At 39.2% G+C, this 18364-nt stretch overlaps 15 non-coding genes across 15 annotated transcripts; 3 read left to right on the plus strand and 12 right to left on the minus strand.

Annotated features, from left to right (window-relative positions):
• Positions 1–1172: 1172 nt before the first annotated feature.
• On the minus strand, positions 1173–1281 carry TRNAL-CAA (transfer RNA leucine (anticodon CAA)). The gene is made up of 2 exons: positions 1244–1281; positions 1173–1218 (listed from the first exon to the last, which is right to left on the minus strand). It is a non-coding gene; the product is annotated as a tRNA-Leu (tRNA).
• Positions 1282–2478: 1197 nt separating this feature from the next.
• Positions 2479–2587, minus strand: TRNAL-CAA (transfer RNA leucine (anticodon CAA)). Its single transcript has 2 exons — positions 2550–2587; positions 2479–2524 (listed from the first exon to the last, which is right to left on the minus strand). It is a non-coding gene; the product is annotated as a tRNA-Leu (tRNA).
• A 929-nt stretch (positions 2588–3516) lies between these two features.
• On the minus strand, positions 3517–3625 carry TRNAL-CAA (transfer RNA leucine (anticodon CAA)). The gene is made up of 2 exons: positions 3588–3625; positions 3517–3562 (listed from the first exon to the last, which is right to left on the minus strand). It is a non-coding gene; the product is annotated as a tRNA-Leu (tRNA).
• A 1909-nt stretch (positions 3626–5534) lies between these two features.
• Positions 5535–5643, minus strand: TRNAL-CAA (transfer RNA leucine (anticodon CAA)). The gene is made up of 2 exons: positions 5606–5643; positions 5535–5569 (listed from the first exon to the last, which is right to left on the minus strand). It is a non-coding gene; the product is annotated as a tRNA-Leu (tRNA).
• A 161-nt stretch (positions 5644–5804) lies between these two features.
• TRNAQ-CUG (transfer RNA glutamine (anticodon CUG)) lies at positions 5805–5876 on the plus strand. The gene has a single exon. It is a non-coding gene; the product is annotated as a tRNA-Gln (tRNA).
• A 1731-nt stretch (positions 5877–7607) lies between these two features.
• On the plus strand, positions 7608–7679 carry TRNAQ-CUG (transfer RNA glutamine (anticodon CUG)). The gene has a single exon. It is a non-coding gene; the product is annotated as a tRNA-Gln (tRNA).
• A 542-nt stretch (positions 7680–8221) lies between these two features.
• On the minus strand, positions 8222–8330 carry TRNAL-CAA (transfer RNA leucine (anticodon CAA)). The gene is made up of 2 exons: positions 8293–8330; positions 8222–8267 (listed from the first exon to the last, which is right to left on the minus strand). It is a non-coding gene; the product is annotated as a tRNA-Leu (tRNA).
• A 929-nt stretch (positions 8331–9259) lies between these two features.
• On the minus strand, positions 9260–9368 carry TRNAL-CAA (transfer RNA leucine (anticodon CAA)). The gene is made up of 2 exons: positions 9331–9368; positions 9260–9294 (listed from the first exon to the last, which is right to left on the minus strand). It is a non-coding gene; the product is annotated as a tRNA-Leu (tRNA).
• A 161-nt stretch (positions 9369–9529) lies between these two features.
• On the plus strand, positions 9530–9601 carry TRNAQ-CUG (transfer RNA glutamine (anticodon CUG)). The gene has a single exon. It is a non-coding gene; the product is annotated as a tRNA-Gln (tRNA).
• Positions 9602–10142: 541 nt separating this feature from the next.
• TRNAL-CAA (transfer RNA leucine (anticodon CAA)) lies at positions 10143–10251 on the minus strand. The gene is made up of 2 exons: positions 10214–10251; positions 10143–10188 (listed from the first exon to the last, which is right to left on the minus strand). It is a non-coding gene; the product is annotated as a tRNA-Leu (tRNA).
• A 936-nt stretch (positions 10252–11187) lies between these two features.
• On the minus strand, positions 11188–11296 carry TRNAL-CAA (transfer RNA leucine (anticodon CAA)). Its single transcript has 2 exons — positions 11259–11296; positions 11188–11233 (listed from the first exon to the last, which is right to left on the minus strand). It is a non-coding gene; the product is annotated as a tRNA-Leu (tRNA).
• Positions 11297–12824: 1528 nt separating this feature from the next.
• On the minus strand, positions 12825–12933 carry TRNAL-CAA (transfer RNA leucine (anticodon CAA)). Its single transcript has 2 exons — positions 12896–12933; positions 12825–12870 (listed from the first exon to the last, which is right to left on the minus strand). It is a non-coding gene; the product is annotated as a tRNA-Leu (tRNA).
• Positions 12934–13869: 936 nt separating this feature from the next.
• On the minus strand, positions 13870–13978 carry TRNAL-CAA (transfer RNA leucine (anticodon CAA)). Its single transcript has 2 exons — positions 13941–13978; positions 13870–13915 (listed from the first exon to the last, which is right to left on the minus strand). It is a non-coding gene; the product is annotated as a tRNA-Leu (tRNA).
• Positions 13979–15542: 1564 nt separating this feature from the next.
• Positions 15543–15651, minus strand: TRNAL-CAA (transfer RNA leucine (anticodon CAA)). Its single transcript has 2 exons — positions 15614–15651; positions 15543–15588 (listed from the first exon to the last, which is right to left on the minus strand). It is a non-coding gene; the product is annotated as a tRNA-Leu (tRNA).
• A 1571-nt stretch (positions 15652–17222) lies between these two features.
• TRNAL-CAA (transfer RNA leucine (anticodon CAA)) lies at positions 17223–17331 on the minus strand. The gene is made up of 2 exons: positions 17294–17331; positions 17223–17268 (listed from the first exon to the last, which is right to left on the minus strand). It is a non-coding gene; the product is annotated as a tRNA-Leu (tRNA).
• Positions 17332–18364: the final 1033 nt, after the last annotated feature.

The following is an 18364-nucleotide window of genomic DNA, read 5'->3' on the forward strand; positions in this document are numbered from 1 at the left end:
TTAGGCTGGACCCGTGGGTGTTCCTTCTGGCTAGACCTCTAGAAAACTGGACCAGAACCGAACAGACGCTAGTACATAAGGTGAACCTAGCGGCAAGGAGGGCCCTGGCACAGGTTTGGCTTCAGACCTCCACGCCCCCGCTTTGCATAGTGATACAAAAGATTAAAGACACATTCCTCATGGACAAACTTACGGCAAAGGTCAGGGGCACGACTTCAAAATTTGATAAGGTATGGACACCATGGATAGATAGTGGCATCGGAGACTAGAGACGCAGGGATCGCCCGCCCCCTACCTAGTACTCATTGGAACTGAGCGCCTCCTTGATTTATCCCATTGCTAAGGTTTACTGGGGAGCTCAACGAGAGACATCAGGGATAAAGCTAGCCCGTTGGGACTGTACTAATTTAACCCAGATACTGTCTCGTGAGGCCTTATGATCTTAAGCTGTCTTACGGGGCACTGAGGGGCGACACGAGTGAAATCCCCTCCCTTCCCTCCTCCTTCCCCCCCACCTATGACCCCGCCTTTTTTTTTCTCTACTCTCCCTACCGTTCCTTCCTTTGCCTACGATCCCTTCTCTCATGTTTATCTCTCTTGTCTATTCTTTTTCTTTTTTGGCCACTAATACTCTGAATGGCTCCATACTCATATCCGTTATTACACTAGCTACACCTGAGTCCCGAGTGGTGAGGGGCGCTTATACCTGGAGGCCTCAACCAAATATATGCACGTACACTACTGGGTGCCCCCACCATTGGGCTAGGACTAGGCTCTTATTACACCCGAAAACGATGCGAATACGTACTCCTAGTTCCGGATACATTGTATTTCAAGCAATATAGCCGTTCTTTTCTGATTGGCCTCGATTTTATACTTTAAAAAAAAAAAAATGGTTGGACACTATGCATTATTATGGACACCCCATGGACAACACACTTTCGCCATATGCAAAGGGGCCAATACATTCTGGCTCCTCATATGAACGGCTCACTTCTATTGTATTGGCTCATGACTCTATCCACGTTGTTGTACATGTGTCACTATGTTTTATGTTATTGGTGTTTAACCTTGTTATAAATAAAGAATTTAAAAAAAAAAGTGATAATTTTCCTATTTTAAATGTAAAAGGATGGAATTTTAAGAATGAACAGCAAAAAATATGAAAGAGCAGTCAGAAGTGGGATTTGAACCCACGCCTCCATGTGGAGACCAGAACACCCATATTGTGGAAGAAGTTGATCTTGAGTCTGGTGCCTTAGACCGCTCAGCCATTCTGACACTGTGTGTAAGCTGATTTGGCAGGAAAAGTCTGCTACTTGTGCAAAGTCTACATTTTCCTTACTATTACCCACTTTTATTGAAGTTGAGTGAGAGGTGATATTCTACCGTTATCGAAGATCTGAGATCCAGGCATTCTACCAGTTGGCAGCATCGTGTGGGGTTCCATGGTGTAATGGTTAGCACTCTGGACTCTGAATCCAGCGATCCGAGTTCAAATCTGCGTAATTCTTTTAAAAATTTCACATCAAGAGAAAGCAACAGTCAAAAAAACATTCTTTCTTAAAATCCAATTTAAGCATATATAATCTGCCGATGCCAAATTGGAGTCAGCCATCTCGACATTAGATACCAAACACATTTTTCTTCAATAGAATTCTGGCATCTGCTTGGTTTCATTTCTTTCAAGCATTTATGCATACCTTCATTTCTTAACCATGGGTATGGACCAGGCCAACATAAATCCTTTGGTATTTGGTATCAATGCCTAGATGATGCAGTCTAATGATTTCACATCAAGAGAAAGCAACAGTCAAAAAAACATTCTTTCTTAAAATCCAATTTAAGCATATATAATCTGCAGATGCCAAATTGGAGTCAGCCATCTCGACATTAGATACCAAACACATTTTTCTTCAATAGAATTCTGGCATCTGCTTGGTTTCATTTCTTTCAAGCATTTATGCATACCTTCATTTCTTAACCATGGGTATGGACCAGGCCAACATAAATCCTTTGGTATTTGGTATCAATGCCTAGATGATGCAGTCTAATGATATTATAAAGTGATTAGTTTCCTATTTTAAATGGAAAATGATGGATCATTCCTGGTCAGAATCGTTAATCCCCAACGAAGAGCATCACATTAAGACAATGTTAGTCTACGGCACAGAGAATGACTTCAAAGAAGGATACATGCCGTAGGGTTTAACAACCAGCGAATAATGACACCCCAAAAGAACAGAATCCAGAAAATAATCTTTGAAATTTCATCATCAGAAGCATTCAGAGTTAAAGATAATGATCAATTCTAAACACCTGCTATGAAGCCACAATGGGCAAATGACTTTAGAGAAGGTGTCATACTGCAACTGCCTAGACGATGAATTCTTCTGCCCATTAAAAAGTGATAATTTTCCTATTTTAAATGTAAAAGGATGGAATTTTAAGAATGAACAGCAAAAAATATGAAAGAGCTGTCAGAAGTGGGATTTGAACCCACGCCTCCATGTGGAAACCAGAACACCCATATTGTGGAAGAAGTTGATCTTGAGTCTGGCGCCTTAGACCGCTCGGCCATTCTGACACTGCGTGTAAGCTGATTTGGCAGGAAAAGTCTGCTACTTGTGCAAAGTCTACATTTTCCTTACTATTACCCACTTTTATTGAAGTTGAGTGAGAGGTGATATTCTACCGTTATCGAAGATCTGAGATCCAGGCATTCTACCAGTTGGTAGCATCGTGTGGGGTTCCATGGTGTAATGGTTAGCACTCTGGACTCTGAATCCAGCGATCCGAGTTCAAATCTGCGTAATTCTTTTAAAAATTTCACATCAAGAGAAAGCAACAGTCAAAAAAACATTCTTTCTTAAAATCCAATTTAAGCATATATAATCTGCCGATGCCAAATTGGAGTCAGCCATCTCGACATTAGATACCAAACACATTTTTCTTCAATAGAATTCTGGCATCTGCTTGGTTTCATTTCTTTCAAGCATTTATGCATACCTTCATTTCTTAACCATGGGTATGGACCAGGCCAACATAAATCCTTTGGTATTTGGTATCAATGCCTAGATGATGCAGTCTTATGATATTATAAAGTGATTAGTTTCCTATTTTAAATGGAAAATGATGGATCATTCCTGGTCAGAATCGTTAATCCCCAACGAAGAGCATCACATTAAGACAATGTTAGTCTACGGCACAGAGAATGACTTCAAAGAAGTATACATGCCGTAGGGTTTAACAACCAGCGAATAATGACACCCCAAAAGAACAGAATCCAGAAAATAATCTTTGAAATTTCATCATCAGAAGCATTCAGAGTTAAAGATAATGATCAATTCTAAACACCTGCTATGAAGCCACAATGGGCAAATGACTTTAGAGAAGGTGTCATACTGCAACTGCCTAGACGATGAATTCTTCTGCCCATTAAAAAGTGATAATTTTCCTATTTTAAATGTAAAAGGATGGAATTTTAAGAATGAACAGCAAAAAATATGAAAGAGCTGTCAGAAGTGGGATTTGAACCCACGCCTCCATGTGGAAACCAGAACACCCATATTGTGGAAGAAGTTGATCTTGAGTCTGGCGCCTTAGACCGCTCGGCCATTCTGACACTGCGTGTAAGCTGATTTGGCAGGAAAAGTCTGCTACTTGTGCAAAGTCTACATTTTTCCTTACTATTACCCACTTTTATTGAAGTTGAGTGAGAGGTGATATTCTACCGTTATCGAAGATCTGAGATCCAGGCATTCTACCAGTTGGTAGCATCGTGTGGGGTTCCATGGTGTAATGGTTAGCACTCTGGACTCTGAATCCAGCGATCCGAGTTCAAATCTGCGTAATTCTTTTAAAAATTTCACATCAAGAGAAAGCAACAGTCAAAAAAACATTCTTTCTTAAAATCCAATTTAAGCATATATAATCTGCCGATGCCAAATTGGAGTCAGCCATCTCGACATTAGATACCAAACACATTTTTCTTCAATAGAATTCTGGCATCTGCTTGGTTTCATTTCTTTCAAGCATTTATGCATACCTTCATTTCTTAACCATGGGTATGGACCAGGCCAACATAAATCCTTTGGTATTTGGTATCAATGCCTAGATGATGCAGTCTTATGATATTATAAAGTGATTAGTTTCCTATTTTAAATGGAAAATGATGGATCATTCCTGGTCAGAATCGTTAATCCCCAACGAAGAGCATCACATTAAGACAATGTTAGTCTACGGCACAGAGAATGACTTCAAAGAAGGATACATGCCGTAGGGTTTAACAACCAGCGAATAATGACACCCCAAAAGAACAGAATCCAGAAAATAATCTTTGAAATTTCATCATCAGAAGCATTCAGAGTTAAAGATAATGATCAATTCTAAACACCTGCTATAAAGCCACAATGGGCAAATGACTTTAGAGAAGGTGTCATACTGCAACTGCCTAGACGATGAATTCTTCTGCCCATTAAAAAGTGATAATTTTCCTATTTTAAATGTAAAAGGACCCACGCCTCCATGTGGAAACCAGAACACCCATATTGTGGAAGAAGTTGATCTTGAGTCTGGCGCCTTAGACCGCTCGGCCATTCTGACACTGCGTGTAAGCTGATTTGGCAGGAAAAGTCTGCTACTTGTGCAAAGTCTACATTTTCCTTACTATTACCCACTTTTATTGAAGTTGAGTGAGAGGTGATATTCTACCGTTATCGAAGATCTGAGATCCAGGCATTCTACCAGTTGGTAGCATCGTGTGGGGTTCCATGGTGTAATGGTTAGCTCTCTGGACTCTGAATCCAGCGATCCGAGTTCAAATCTGCGTAATTCTTTTAAAAATTTCACATCAAGAGAAAGCAACAGTCAAAAAAACATTCTTTCTTAAAATCCAATTTAAGCATATATAATCTGCCGATGCCAAATTGGAGTCAGCCATCTCGACATTAGATACCAAACACATTTTTCTTCAATAGAATTCTGGCATCTGCTTGGTTTCATTTCTTTCAAGCATTTATGCATACCTTCATTTCTTAACCATGGGTATGGACCAGGCCAACATAAATCCTTTGGTATTTGGTATCAATGCCTAGATGATGCAGTCTTATGATATTATAAAGTGATTAGTTTCCTATTTTAAATGGAAAATGATGGATCATTCCTGGTCAGAATCGTTAATCCCCAACGAAGAGCATCACATTAAGACAATGTTAGTCTACGGCACAGAGAATGACTTCAAAGAAGGATACATGCCGTAGGGTTTAACAACCAGCGAATAATGACACCCCAAAAGAACAGAATCCAGAAAATAATCTTTGAAATTTCATCATCAGAAGCATTCAGAGTTAAAGATAATGATCAATTCTAAACACCTGCTATAAAGCCACAATGGGCAAATGACTTTAGAGAAGGTGTCATACTGCAACTGCCTAGACGATGAATTCTTCTGCCCATTAAAAAGTGATAATTTTCCTATTTTAAATGTAAAAGGATGGAATTTTAAGAATGAACAGCAAAAAATATGAAAGAGCTGTCAGAAGTGGGACTTGAACCCACGCCTCCATATGGAGACCAGAACACCCATATTGTGGAAGAAGTTGATCTTGAGTATGGCGCCTTAGACCGCTCGGCCATTCTGACACTGCGTGTAAGCTGATTTGGCAGGAAAAGTCTGCTACTTGTGCAAAGTCTACATTTTCCTTACTATTACCCACTTTTACTGAAGTTGAGTGAGAGGTGATATTCTACCGTTATCGAAGATCTGAGATCCAGGCATTCTACCAGTTGGTGGCATCGTGTGGGGTTCCATGGTGTAATGGTTAGCACTCTGGACTCTGAATCCAGCGATCCGAGTTCAAATCTCGGTGGGACCTGCGTAATTCTTTTAAAAATTTCACATCAAGAGAAAGCAACAGTCAAAAAAACATTCTTTCTTAAAATCCAATTTAAGCATATATAATCTGCCGATGCCAAATTGGAGTCAGCCATCTCGACATTAGATACCAAACACATTTTTCTTCAATAGAATTCTGGCATCTGCTTGGTTTCATTTCTTTCAAGCATTTATGCATACCTTCATTTCTTAACCATGGGTATGGACCAGGCCAACATAAATCCTTCAAAGAAGGATACATGCCGTAGGGTTTAACAACCAGCGAATAATGACACCCCAAAAGAACAGAATCCAGAAAATAATCTTTGAAATTTCATCATCAGAAGCATTCAGAGTTAAAGATAATGATCAATTCTAAACACCTGCTATGAAGCCACAATGGGCAAATGACTTTAGAGAAGGTGTCATACTGCAACTGCCTAGACGATGAATTCTTCTGCCCATTAAAAAGTGATAATTTTCCTATTTTAAATGTAAAAGGACCCACGCCTCCATGTGGAGACCATAACACCCATATTGTGGAAGAAGTTGATCTTGAGTCTGGCGCCTTAGACCGCTCGGCCATTCTGACACTGCGTGTAAGCTGATTTGGCAGGAAAAGTCTGCTACTTGTGCAAAGTCTACATTTTCCTTACTATTACCCACTTTTATTGAAGTTGAGTGAGAGGTGATATTCTACCGTTATCGAAGATCTGAGATCCAGGCATTCTACCAGTTGGTAGCATCGTGTGGGGTTCCATGGTGTAATGGTTAGCACTCTGGACTCTGTATCCAGCGATCCGAGTTCAAATCTGCGTAATTCTTTTAAAAATTTCACATCAAGAGAAAGCAACAGTCAAAAAAACATTATTTCTTAAAATCCAATTTAAGCATATATAATCTGCCGATGCCAAATTGGAGTCAGCCATCTCGACATTAGATACCAAACACATTTTTCTTCAATAGAATTCTGGCATCTGCTTGGTTTCATTTCTTTCAAGCATTTATGCATACCTTCATTTCTTAACCATGGGTATGGACCAGGCCAACATAAATCCTTTGGTATTTGGTATCAATGCCTAGATGATGCAGTCTAATGATATTATAAAGTGATTAGTTTCCTATTTTAAATGGAAAATGATGGATCATTCCTGGTCAGAATCGTTAATCCCCAACGAAGAGCATCACATTAAGACAATGTTAGTCTACGGCACAGAGAATGACTTCAAAGAAGGATACATGCCGTAGGGTTTAACAACCAGCGAATAATGACACCCCAAAAGAACAGAATCCAGAAAATAATCTTTGAAATTTCATCATCAGAAGCATTCAGAGTTAAAGATAATGATCAATTCTAAACACCTGCTATGAAGCCACAATGGGCAAATGACTTTAGAGAAGGTGTCATACTGCAACTGCCTAGACGATGAATTCTTCTGCCCATTAAAAAGTGATAATTTTCCTATTTTAAATGTAAAAGGACCCACGCCTCCATGTGGAGACCAGAACACCCATATTGTGGAAGAAGTTGATCTTGAGTCTGGCGCCTTAGACCGCTCGGCCATTCTGACACTGCGTGTAAGCTGATTTGGCAGGAAAAGTCTGCTACTTGTGCAAAGTCTACATTTTCCTTACTATTACCCACTTTTATTGAAGTTGAGTGAGAGGTGATATTCTACCGTTATCGAAGATCTGAGATCCAGGCATTCTACCAGTTGGTAGCATTGAGTGGGGTTCCATGGTGTAATGGTTAGCACTCTGGACTCTGAATCCAGCGATCCGAGTTCAAATCTCGGTGGGACCTGCGTAATTCTTTTAAAAATTTCACATCAAGAGAAAGCAACAGTCAAAAAAAACATTCTTTCTTAAAATCCAATTTAAGCATATATAATCTGCCGATGCCAAATTGGAGTCAGCCATCTCGACATTAGATACCAAACACATTTTTCTTCAATAGAATTCTGGCATCTGCTTGGTTTCATTTCTTTCAAGCATTTATGCATACCTTCATTTCTTAACCATGGGTATGGACCAGGCCAACATAAATCCTTCAAAGAAGGATACATGCCGTAGGGTTTAACAACCAGCGAATAATGACACCCCAAAAGAACAGAATCCAGAAAATAATCTTTGAAATTTCATCATCAGAAGCATTCAGAGTTAAAGATAATGATCAATTCTAAACACCTGCTATGAAGCCACAATGGGCAAATGACTTTAGAGAAGGTGTCATACTGCAACTGCCTAGACGATGAATTCTTCTGCCCATTAAAAAGTGATAATTTTCCTATTTTAAATGTAAAAGGATGGAATTTTAAGAATGAACAGCAAAAAATATGAAAGAGCTGTCAGAAGTGGGATTTGAACCCACGCCTCCATGTGGAAACCAGAACACCCATATTGTGGAAGAAGTTGATCTTGAGTCTGGCGCCTTAGACCGCTCGGCCATTCTGACACTGCGTGTAAGCTGATTTGGCAGGAAAAGTCTGCTACTTGTGCAAAGTCTACATTTTCCTTACTATTACCCACTTTTATTGAAGTTGAGTGAGAGGTGATATTCTACCGTTATCGAAGATCTGAGATCCAGGCATTCTACCAGTTGGTAGCATCGTGTGGGGTTCCATGGTGTAATGGTTAGCACTCTGGACTCTGAATCCAGCGATCCGAGTTCAAATCTGCGTAATTCTTTTAAAAATTTCACATCAAGAGAAAGCAACAGTCAAAAAAACATTCTTTCTTAAAATCCAATTTAAGCATATATAATCTGCCGATGCCAAATTGGAGTCAACCATCTCGACATTAGATACCAAACACATTTTTCTTCAATAGAATTCTGGCATCTGCTTGGTTTCATTTCTTTCAAGCATTTATGCATACCTTCATTTCTTAACCATGGGTATGGACCAGGCCAACATAAATCCTTTGGTATTTGGTATCAATGCCTAGATGATGCAGTCTTATGATATTATAAAGTGATTAGTTTCCTATTTTAAATGGAAAATGATGGATCATTCCTGGTCAGAATCGTTAATCCCCAACGAAGAGCATCACATTAAGACAATGTTAGTCTACGGCACAGAGAATGACTTCAAAGAAGGATACATGCCGTAGGGTTTAACAACCAGCGAATAATGACACCCCAAAAGAACAGAATCCAGAAAATAATCTTTGAAATTTCATCATCAGAAGCATTCAGAGTTAAAGATAATGATCAATTCTAAACACCTGCTATAAAGCCACAATGGGCAAATGACTTTAGAGAAGGTGTCATACTGCAACTGCCTAGACGATGAATTCTTCTGCCCATTAAAAAGTGATAATTTTCCTATTTTAAATGTAAAAGGATGGAATTTTAAGAATGAACAGCAAAAAATATGAAAGAGCTGTCAGAAGTGGGACTTGAACCCACGCCTCCATATGGAGACCAGAACACCCATATTGTGGAAGAAGTTGATCTTGAGTATGGCGCCTTAGACCGCTCGGCCATTCTGACACTGCGTGTAAGCTGATTTGGCAGGAAAAGTCTGCTACTTGTGCAAAGTCTACATTTTCCTTACTATTACCCACTTTTACTGAAGTTGAGTGAGAGGTGATATTCTACCGTTATCGAAGATCTGAGATCCAGGCATTCTACCAGTTGGTGGCATCGTGTGGGGTTCCATGGTGTAATGGTTAGCACTCTGGACTCTGAATCCAGCGATCCGAGTTCAAATCTCGGTGGGACCTGCGTAATTCTTTTAAAAATTTCACATCAAGAGAAAGCAACAGTCAAAAAAACATTCTTTCTTAAAATCCAATTTAAGCATATATAATCTGCCGATGCCAAATTGGAGTCAGCCATCTCGACATTAGATACCAAACACATTTTTCTTCAATAGAATTCTGGCATCTGCTTGGTTTCATTTCTTTCAAGCATTTATGCATACCTTCATTTCTTAACCATGGGTATGGACCAGGCCAACATAAATCCTTCAAAGAAGGATACATGCCGTAGGGTTTAACAACCAGCGAATAATGACACCCCAAAAGAACAGAATCCAGAAAATAATCTTTGAAATTTCATCATCAGAAGCATTCAGAGTTAAAGATAATGATCAATTCTAAACACCTGCTATGAAGCCACAATGGGCAAATGACTTTAGAGAAGGTGTCATACTGCAACTGCCTAGACGATGAATTCTTCTGCCCATTAAAAAGTGATAATTTTCCTATTTTAAATGTAAAAGGATGGAATTTTAAGAATGAACAGCAAAAAATATGAAAGAGCTGTCAGAAGTGGGATTTGAACCCACGCCTCCATGTGGAGACCAGAACACCCATATTTTGGAAGAAGTTGATCTTGAATCTGGCACCTTAGACCGCTCGGCCATTCTGACACTGCGTGTAAGCTGATTTGGCAGGAAAAGTCTGCTACTTGTGCAAAGTCTACATTTTCCTTACTATTACCCACTTTTATTGAAGTTGAGTGAGAGGTGATATTCTACCGTTATCGAAGATCTGAGATCCAGGCATTCTACCAGTTGGTGGCATTGTGTGGGGTTCCATGGTGTAATGGTTAGCACTCTGGACTCTGAATCCAGCGATCCGAGTTCAAATCTCGGACCTGTGTAATTCTTTTAAAAATTTCACATCAAGAGAAAGCAACAGTCAAAAAAACATTCTTTCTTAAAATCCAATTTAAGCATATATAATCTGCCGATGCCAAATTGGAGTCAGCCATCTCGACATTAGATACCAAACACATTTTTCTTCAATAGAATTCTGGCATCTGCTTGGTTTCATTTATTTCAAGCATTTATGCATACCTTCATTTCTTAACCATGGGTATGGACCAGGCCAACATAAATCCTTTGGTATTTGGTATCAATGCCTAGATGATGCAGTCTAATGATATTATAAAGTGATTAGTTTCCTATTTTAAATGGAAAATTATGGATCATTCCTGGTCAGAATCGTTAATCCCCAACGGAGAGCATCACATTAAGACAATGTTAGTCTACGGCACAGAGAATGACTTCAAAGAAGGATACATGCCGTAGGGTTTAACAACCAGCGAATAATGACACCCCAAAAGAACAGAATCCAGAAAATAATCTTTGAAATTTCATCATCAGAAGCATTCAGAGTTAAAGATAATGATCAATTCTAAACACCTGCTATGAAGCCACAATGGGCAAATGACTTTAGAGAAGGTGTCATACTGCAACTGCCTAGACGATGAATTCTTCTGCCCATTAAAAAGTGATAATTTTCCTATTTTAAATGTAAAAGGATGGAATTTTAAGAATGAACAGCAAAAAATATGAAAAAGCTGTCAGAAGTGGGATTTGAACCCACGCCTCGATGTGGAGACCAGAACACCCATATTGTGGAAGAAGTTGATCTTGAGTCTGGCGCCTTAGACCGCTCGGCCATTCTGACACTGCGTGTAAGCTGATTTGGCAGGAAAAGTCTGCTACTTGTGCAAAGTCTACATTTTCCTTACTATTACCCACTTTTATTGAAGTTGAGTGAGAGGTGATATTCTACCGTTATCGAAGATCTGAGATCCAGGCATTCTGCCAAATTGGAGTCAGCCATCTCGACATTAGATACCAAACACATTTTTCTTCAATAGAATTCTGGCATCTGCTTGGTTTCATTTCTTTCAAGCATTTATGCATACCTTCATTTCTTAACCATGGGTATGGACCAGGCCAACATAAATCCTTCAAAGAAGTATACATGCCGTAGGGTTTAACAACCAGCGAATAATGACACCCCAAAAGAACAGAATCCAGAAAATAATCTTTGAAATTTCATCATCAGAAGCATTCAGAGTTAAAGATAATGATCAATTCTAAACACCTGCTATGAAGCCACAATGGGCAAATGACTTTAGAGAAGGTGTCATACTGCAACTGCCTAGACGATGAATTCTTCTGCCCATTAAAAAGTGATAATTTTCCTATTTTAAATGTAAAAGGACCCACGCCTCCATGTGGAGACCAGAACACCCATATTGTGGAAGAAGTTGATCTTGAGTCTGGCACCTTAGACCGCTCGGCCATTCTGACACTGCGTGTAAGCCTACATTTTCCTTACTATTACCCACTTTTATTGAAGTTGAGTGAGAGGTGATATTCTACCGTTATCGAAGATCTGAGATCCAGGCATTCTACCAGTTGGTAGCATCGTGTGGGGTTCCATGGTGTAATGGTTAGCACTCTGGACTCTGTATCCAGCGATCCGAGTTCAAATCTGCGTAATTCTTTTAAAAATTTCACATCAAGAGAAAGCAACAGTCAAAAAAACATTCTTTCTTAAAATCCAATTTAAGCATATATAATCTGCCGATGCCAAATTGGAGTCAGCCATCTCGACATTAGATACCAAACACATTTTTCTTCAATAGAATTCTGGCATCTGCTTGGTTTCATTTCTTTCAAGCATTTATGCATACCTTCATTTCTTAACCATGGGTATGGACCAGGCCAACATAAATCCTTTGGTATTGGATATCAATGCCTAGATGATGCAGTCTAATGATATTATAAAGTGATTAGTTTCCTATTTTAAATGGAAAATGATGGATCATTCCTGGTCAGAATCGTTAATCCCCAACGAAGAGCATCACATTAAGACAATGTTAGTCTACGGCACAAAGAATGACTTCAAAGAAGGATACATGCCGTAGGGTTTAACAACCAGCGAATAATGACACCCCAAAAGAACAGAATCCAGAAAATAATCTTTGAAATTTCATCATCAGAAGCATTCAGAGTTAAAGATAATGATCAATTCTAAACACCTGCTATGAAGCCACAATGGGCAAATGACTTTAGAGAAGGTGTCATACTGCAACTGCCTAGACGATGAATTCTTCTGCCCATTAAAAAGTGATAATTTTCCTATTTTAAATGTAAAAGGATGGAATTTTAAGAATGAACAGCAAAAAATATGAAAGAGCTGTCAGAAGTGGGATTTGAACCCACGCCTCCATGTGGAGACCAGAACACCCATATTTTGGAAGAAGTTGATCTTGAATCTGGCGCCTTAGACCGCTCGGCCATTCTGACACTGCGTGTAAGCTGATTTGGCAGGAAAAGTCTGCTACTTGTGCAAAGTCTACATTTTCCTTACTATTACCCACTTTTATTGAAGTTGAGTGAGAGGTGATATTCTACCGTTATCGAAGATCTGAGATCCAGGCATTCTACCAGTTGGTGGCATTGTGTGGGGTTCCATGGTGTAATGGTTAGCACTCTGGACTCTGAATCCAGCGATCCGAGTTCAAATCTCGGACCTGTGTAATTCTTTTAAAAATTTCACATCAAGAGAAAGCAACAGTCAAAAAAACATTATTTCTTAAAATCCAATTTAAGCATATATAATCTGCCGATGCCAAATTGGAGTCAGCCATCTCGACATTAGATACCAAACACATTTTTCTTCAATACAATTCTGGCATCTGCTTGGTTTCATTTCTTTCAAGCATTTATGCATACCTTCATTTCTTAACCATGGGTATGGACCAGGCCAACATAAATCCTTTGGTATTTGGTATCAATGCCTAGATGATGCAGTCTAATGATATTATAAAGTGATTAGTTTCCTATTTTAAATGGAAAATTATGGATCATTCCTGGTCAGAATCGTTAATCCCCAACGGAGAGCATCACATTAAGACAATGTTAGTCTACGGCACAGAGAATGACTTCAAAGAAGGATACATGCCGTAGGGTTTAACAACCAGCGAATAATGACACCCCAAAAGAACAGAATCCAGAAAATAATCTTTGAAATTTCATCATCAGAAGCATTCAGAGTTAAAGATAATGATCAATTCTAAACACCTGCTATGAAGCCACAATGGGCAAATGACTTTAGAGAAGGTGTCATACTGCAACTGCCTAGACGATGAATTCTTCTGCCCATTAAAAAGTGATAATTTTCCTATTTTAAATGTAAAAGGATGGAATTTTAAGAATGAACAGCAAAAAATATGAAAGAGCTGTCAGAAGTGGGATTTGAACCCACGCCTCCATGTGGAGACCAGAACACCCATATTGTGGAAGAAGTTGATCTTGAGTCTGGCGCCTTAGACCGCTCGGCCATTCTGACACTGCGTGTAAGCTGATTTGGCAGGAAAAGTCTGCTACTTGTGCAAAGTCTACATTTTCCTTACTATTACCCACTTTTATTGAAGTTGAGTGAGAGGTGATATTCTACCGTTATCGAAGATCTGAGATCCAGGCATTCTGCCAAATTGGAGTCAGCCATCTCGACATTAGATACCAAACACATTTTTCTTCAATAGAATTCTGGCATCTGCTTGGTTTCATTTCTTTCAAGCATTTATGCATACCTTCATTTCTTAACCATGGGTATGGACCAGGCCAACATAAATCCTTCAAAGAAGTATACATGCCGTAGGGTTTAACAACCAGCGAATAATGACACCCCAAAAGAACAGAATCCAGAAAATAATCTTTGAAATTTCATCATCAGAAGCATTCAGAGTTAAAGATAATGATCAATTCTAAACACCTGCTATGAAGCCACAATGGGCAAATGACTTTAGAGAAGGTATCATACTGCAACTGCCTAGACGATGAATTCTTCTGCCCATTAAAAAGTGATAATTTTCCTATTTTAAATGTAAAAGGACCCACGCCTCCATGTGGAGACCATAACACCCATATTGTGGAAGAAGTTGATCTTGAGTCTGGCGCCTTAGACCGCTCGGCCATTCTGACACTGCGTGTAAGCTGATTTGGCAGGAAAAGTCTGCTACTTGTGCAAAGTCTACATTTTCCTTACTATTACCCACTTTTATTGAAGTTGAGTGAGAGGTGATATTCTACCGTTATCGAAGATCTGAGATCCAGGCATTCTACCAGTTGGTAGCATCGTGTGGGGTTCCATGGTGTAATGGTTAGCACTCTGGACTCTGTATCCAGCGATCCGAGTTCAAATCTGCGTAATTCTTTTAAAAATTTCACATCAAGAGAAAGCAACAGTCAAAAAAACATTATTTCTTAAAATCCAATTTAAGCATATATAATCTGCCGATGCCAAATTGGAGTCAGCCATCTCGACATTAGATACCAAACACATTTTTCTTCAATAGAATTCTGGCATCTGCTTGGTTTCATTTCTTTCAAGCATTTATGCATACCTTCATTTCTTAACCATGGGTATGGACCAGGCCAACATAAATCCTTTGGTATTTGGTATCAATGCCTAGATGATGCAGTCTAATGATATTATAAAGTGATTAGTTTCCTATTTTAAATGGAAAATTATGGATCATTCCTGGTCAGAATCGTTAATCCCCAACGGAGAGCATCACATTAAGACAATGTTAGTCTACGGCACAGAGAATGACTTCAAAGAAGGATACATGCCGTAGGGTTTAACAACCAGCGAATAATGACACCCCAAAAGAACAGAATCCAGAAAATAATCTTTGAAATTTCATCATCAGAAGCATTCAGAGTTAAAGATAATGATCAATTCTAAACACCTGCTATGAAGCCACAATGGGCAAATGACTTTAGAGAAGGTGTCATACTGCAACTGCCTAGACGATGAATTCTTCTGCCCATTAAAAAGTGATAATTTTCCTATTTTAAATGTAAAAGGATGGAATTTTAAGAATGAACAGCAAAAAATATGAAAAAGCTGTCAGAAGTGGGATTTGAACCCACGCCTCCATGTGGAGACCAGAACACCCATATTGTGGAAGAAGTTGATCTTGAGTCTGGCGCCTTAGACCGCTCGGCCATTCTGACACTGCGTGTAAGCTGATTTGGCAGGAAAAGTCTGCTACTTGTGCAAAGTCTACATTTTCCTTACTATTACCCACTTTTATTGAAGTTGAGTGAGAGGTGATATTCTACCGTTATCGAAGATCTGAGATCCAGGCATTCTGCCAAATTGGAGTCAGCCATCTCGACATTAGATACCAAACACATTTTTCTTCAATAGAATTCTGGCATCTGCTTGGTTTCATTTCTTTCAAGCATTTATGCATACCTTCATTTCTTAACCATGGGTATGGACCAGGCCAACATAAATCCTTCAAAGAAGGATACATGCCGTAGGGTTTAACAACCAGCGAATAATGACACCCCAAAAGAACAGAATCCAGAAAATAATCTTTGAAATTTCATCATCAGAAGCATTCAGAGTTAAAGATAATGATCAATTCTAAACACCTGCTACGAAGCCACAATGGGCAAATGACTTTAGAGAAGGTGTCATACTGCAACTGCCTAGACGATGAATTCTTCTGCCCATTAAAAAGTGATAATTTTCCTATTTTAAATGTAAAAGGACCCACGCCTCCATGTGGAGACCAGAACACCCATATTGTGGAAGAAGTTGATCTTGAGTCTGGCGCCTTAGACCGCTCGGCCATTCTGACACTGCGTGTAAGCTGATTTGGCAGGAAAAGTCTGCTACTTGTGCAAAGTCTACATTTTCCTTACTATTACCCACTTTTATTGAAGTTGAGTGAGAGGTGATATTCTACCGTTATCGAAGATCTGAGATCCAGGCATTCTACCAGTTGGTGGCATTGTGTGGGGTTCCATGGTGTAATGGTTAGCACTCTGGACTCTGAATCCAGCGATCCGAGTTCAAATCTCGGACCTGTGTAATTCTTTTAAAAATTTCACATCAAGAGAAAGCAACAGTCAAAAAAACATTATTTCTTAAAATCCAATTTAAGCATATATAATCTGCCGATGCCAAATTGGAGTCAGCCATCTCGACATTAGATACCAAACACATTTTTCTTCAATACAATTCTGGCATCTGCTTGGTTTCATTTCTTTCAAGCATTTATGCATACCTTCATTTCTTAACCATGGGTATGGACCAGGCCAACATAAATCCTTTGGTATTTGGTATCAATGCCTAGATGATGCAGTCTAATGATATTATAAAGTGATTAGTTTCCTATTTTAAATGGAAAATTATGGATCATTCCTGGTCAGAATCGTTAATCCCCAACGGAGAGCATCACATTAAGACAATGTTAGTCTACGGCACAGAGAATGACTTCAAAGAAGGATACATGCCGTAGGGTTTAACAACCAGCGAATAATGACACCCCAAAAGAACAGAATCCAGAAAATAATCTTTGAAATTTCATCATCAGAAGCATTCAGAGTTAAAGATAATGATCAATTCTAAACACCTGCTATGAAGCCACAATGGGCAAATGACTTTAGAGAAGGTGTCATACTGCAACTGCCTAGACGATGAATTCTTCTGCCCATTAAAAAGTGATAATTTTCCTATTTTAAATGTAAAAGGATGGAATTTTAAGAATGAACAGCAAAAAATATGAAAGAGCTGTCAGAAGTGGGATTTGAACCCACGCCTCCATGTGGAGACCAGAACACCCATATTGTGGAAGAAGTTGATCTTGAGTCTGGCGCCTTAGACCGCTCGGCCATTCTGACACTGCGTGTAAGCTGATTTGGCAGGAAAAGTCTGCTACTTGTGCAAAGTCTACATTTTCCTTACTATTACCCACTTTTATTGAAGTTGAGTGAGAGGTGATATTCTACCGTTATCGAAGATCTGAGATCCAGGCATTCTGCCAAATTGGAGTCAGCCATCTCGACATTAGATACCAAACACATTTTTCTTCAATAGAATTCTGGCATCTGCTTGGTTTCATTTCTTTCAAGCATTTATGCATACCTTCATTTCTTAACCATGGGTATGGACCAGGCCAACATAAATCCTTCAAAGAAGTATACATGCCGTAGGGTTTAACAACCAGCGAATAATGACACCCCAAAAGAACAGAATCCAGAAAATAATCTTTGAAATTTCATCATCAGAAGCATTCAGAGTTAAAGATAATGATCAATTCTAAACACCTGCTATGAAGCCACAATGGGCAAATGACTTTAGAGAAGGTGTCATACTGCAACTGCCTAGACGATGAATTCTTCTGCCCATTAAAAAGTGATAATTTTCCTATTTTAAATGTAAAAGGACCCACGCCTCCATGTGGAGACCATAACACCCATATTGTGGAAGAAGTTGATCTTGAGTCTGGCGCCTTAGACCGCTCGGCCATTCTGACACTGCGTGTAAGCTGATTTGGCAGGAAAAGTCTGCTACTTGTGCAAAGTCTACATTTTCCTTACTATTACCCACTTTTATTGAAGTTGAGTGAGAGGTGATATTCTACCGTTATCGAAGATCTGAGATCCAGGCATTCTACCAGTTGGTAGCATCGTGTGGGGTTCCATGGTGTAATGGTTAGCACTCTGGACTCTGTATCCAGCGATCCGAGTTCAAATCTGCGTAATTCTTTTAAAAATTTCACATCAAGAGAAAGCAACAGTCAAAAAAACATTATTTCTTAAAATCCAATTTAAGCATATATAATCTGCCGATGCCAAATTGGAGTCAGCCATCTCGACATTAGATACCAAACACATTTTTCTTCAATAGAATTCTGGCATCTGCTTGGTTTCA

The sequence above is a fragment of the Pelobates fuscus genome, chromosome 2 (genome assembly GCF_036172605.1).
Source record: "Pelobates fuscus isolate aPelFus1 chromosome 2, aPelFus1.pri, whole genome shotgun sequence".
NCBI lineage: Eukaryota > Metazoa > Chordata > Amphibia > Anura > Pelobatidae > Pelobates > Pelobates fuscus.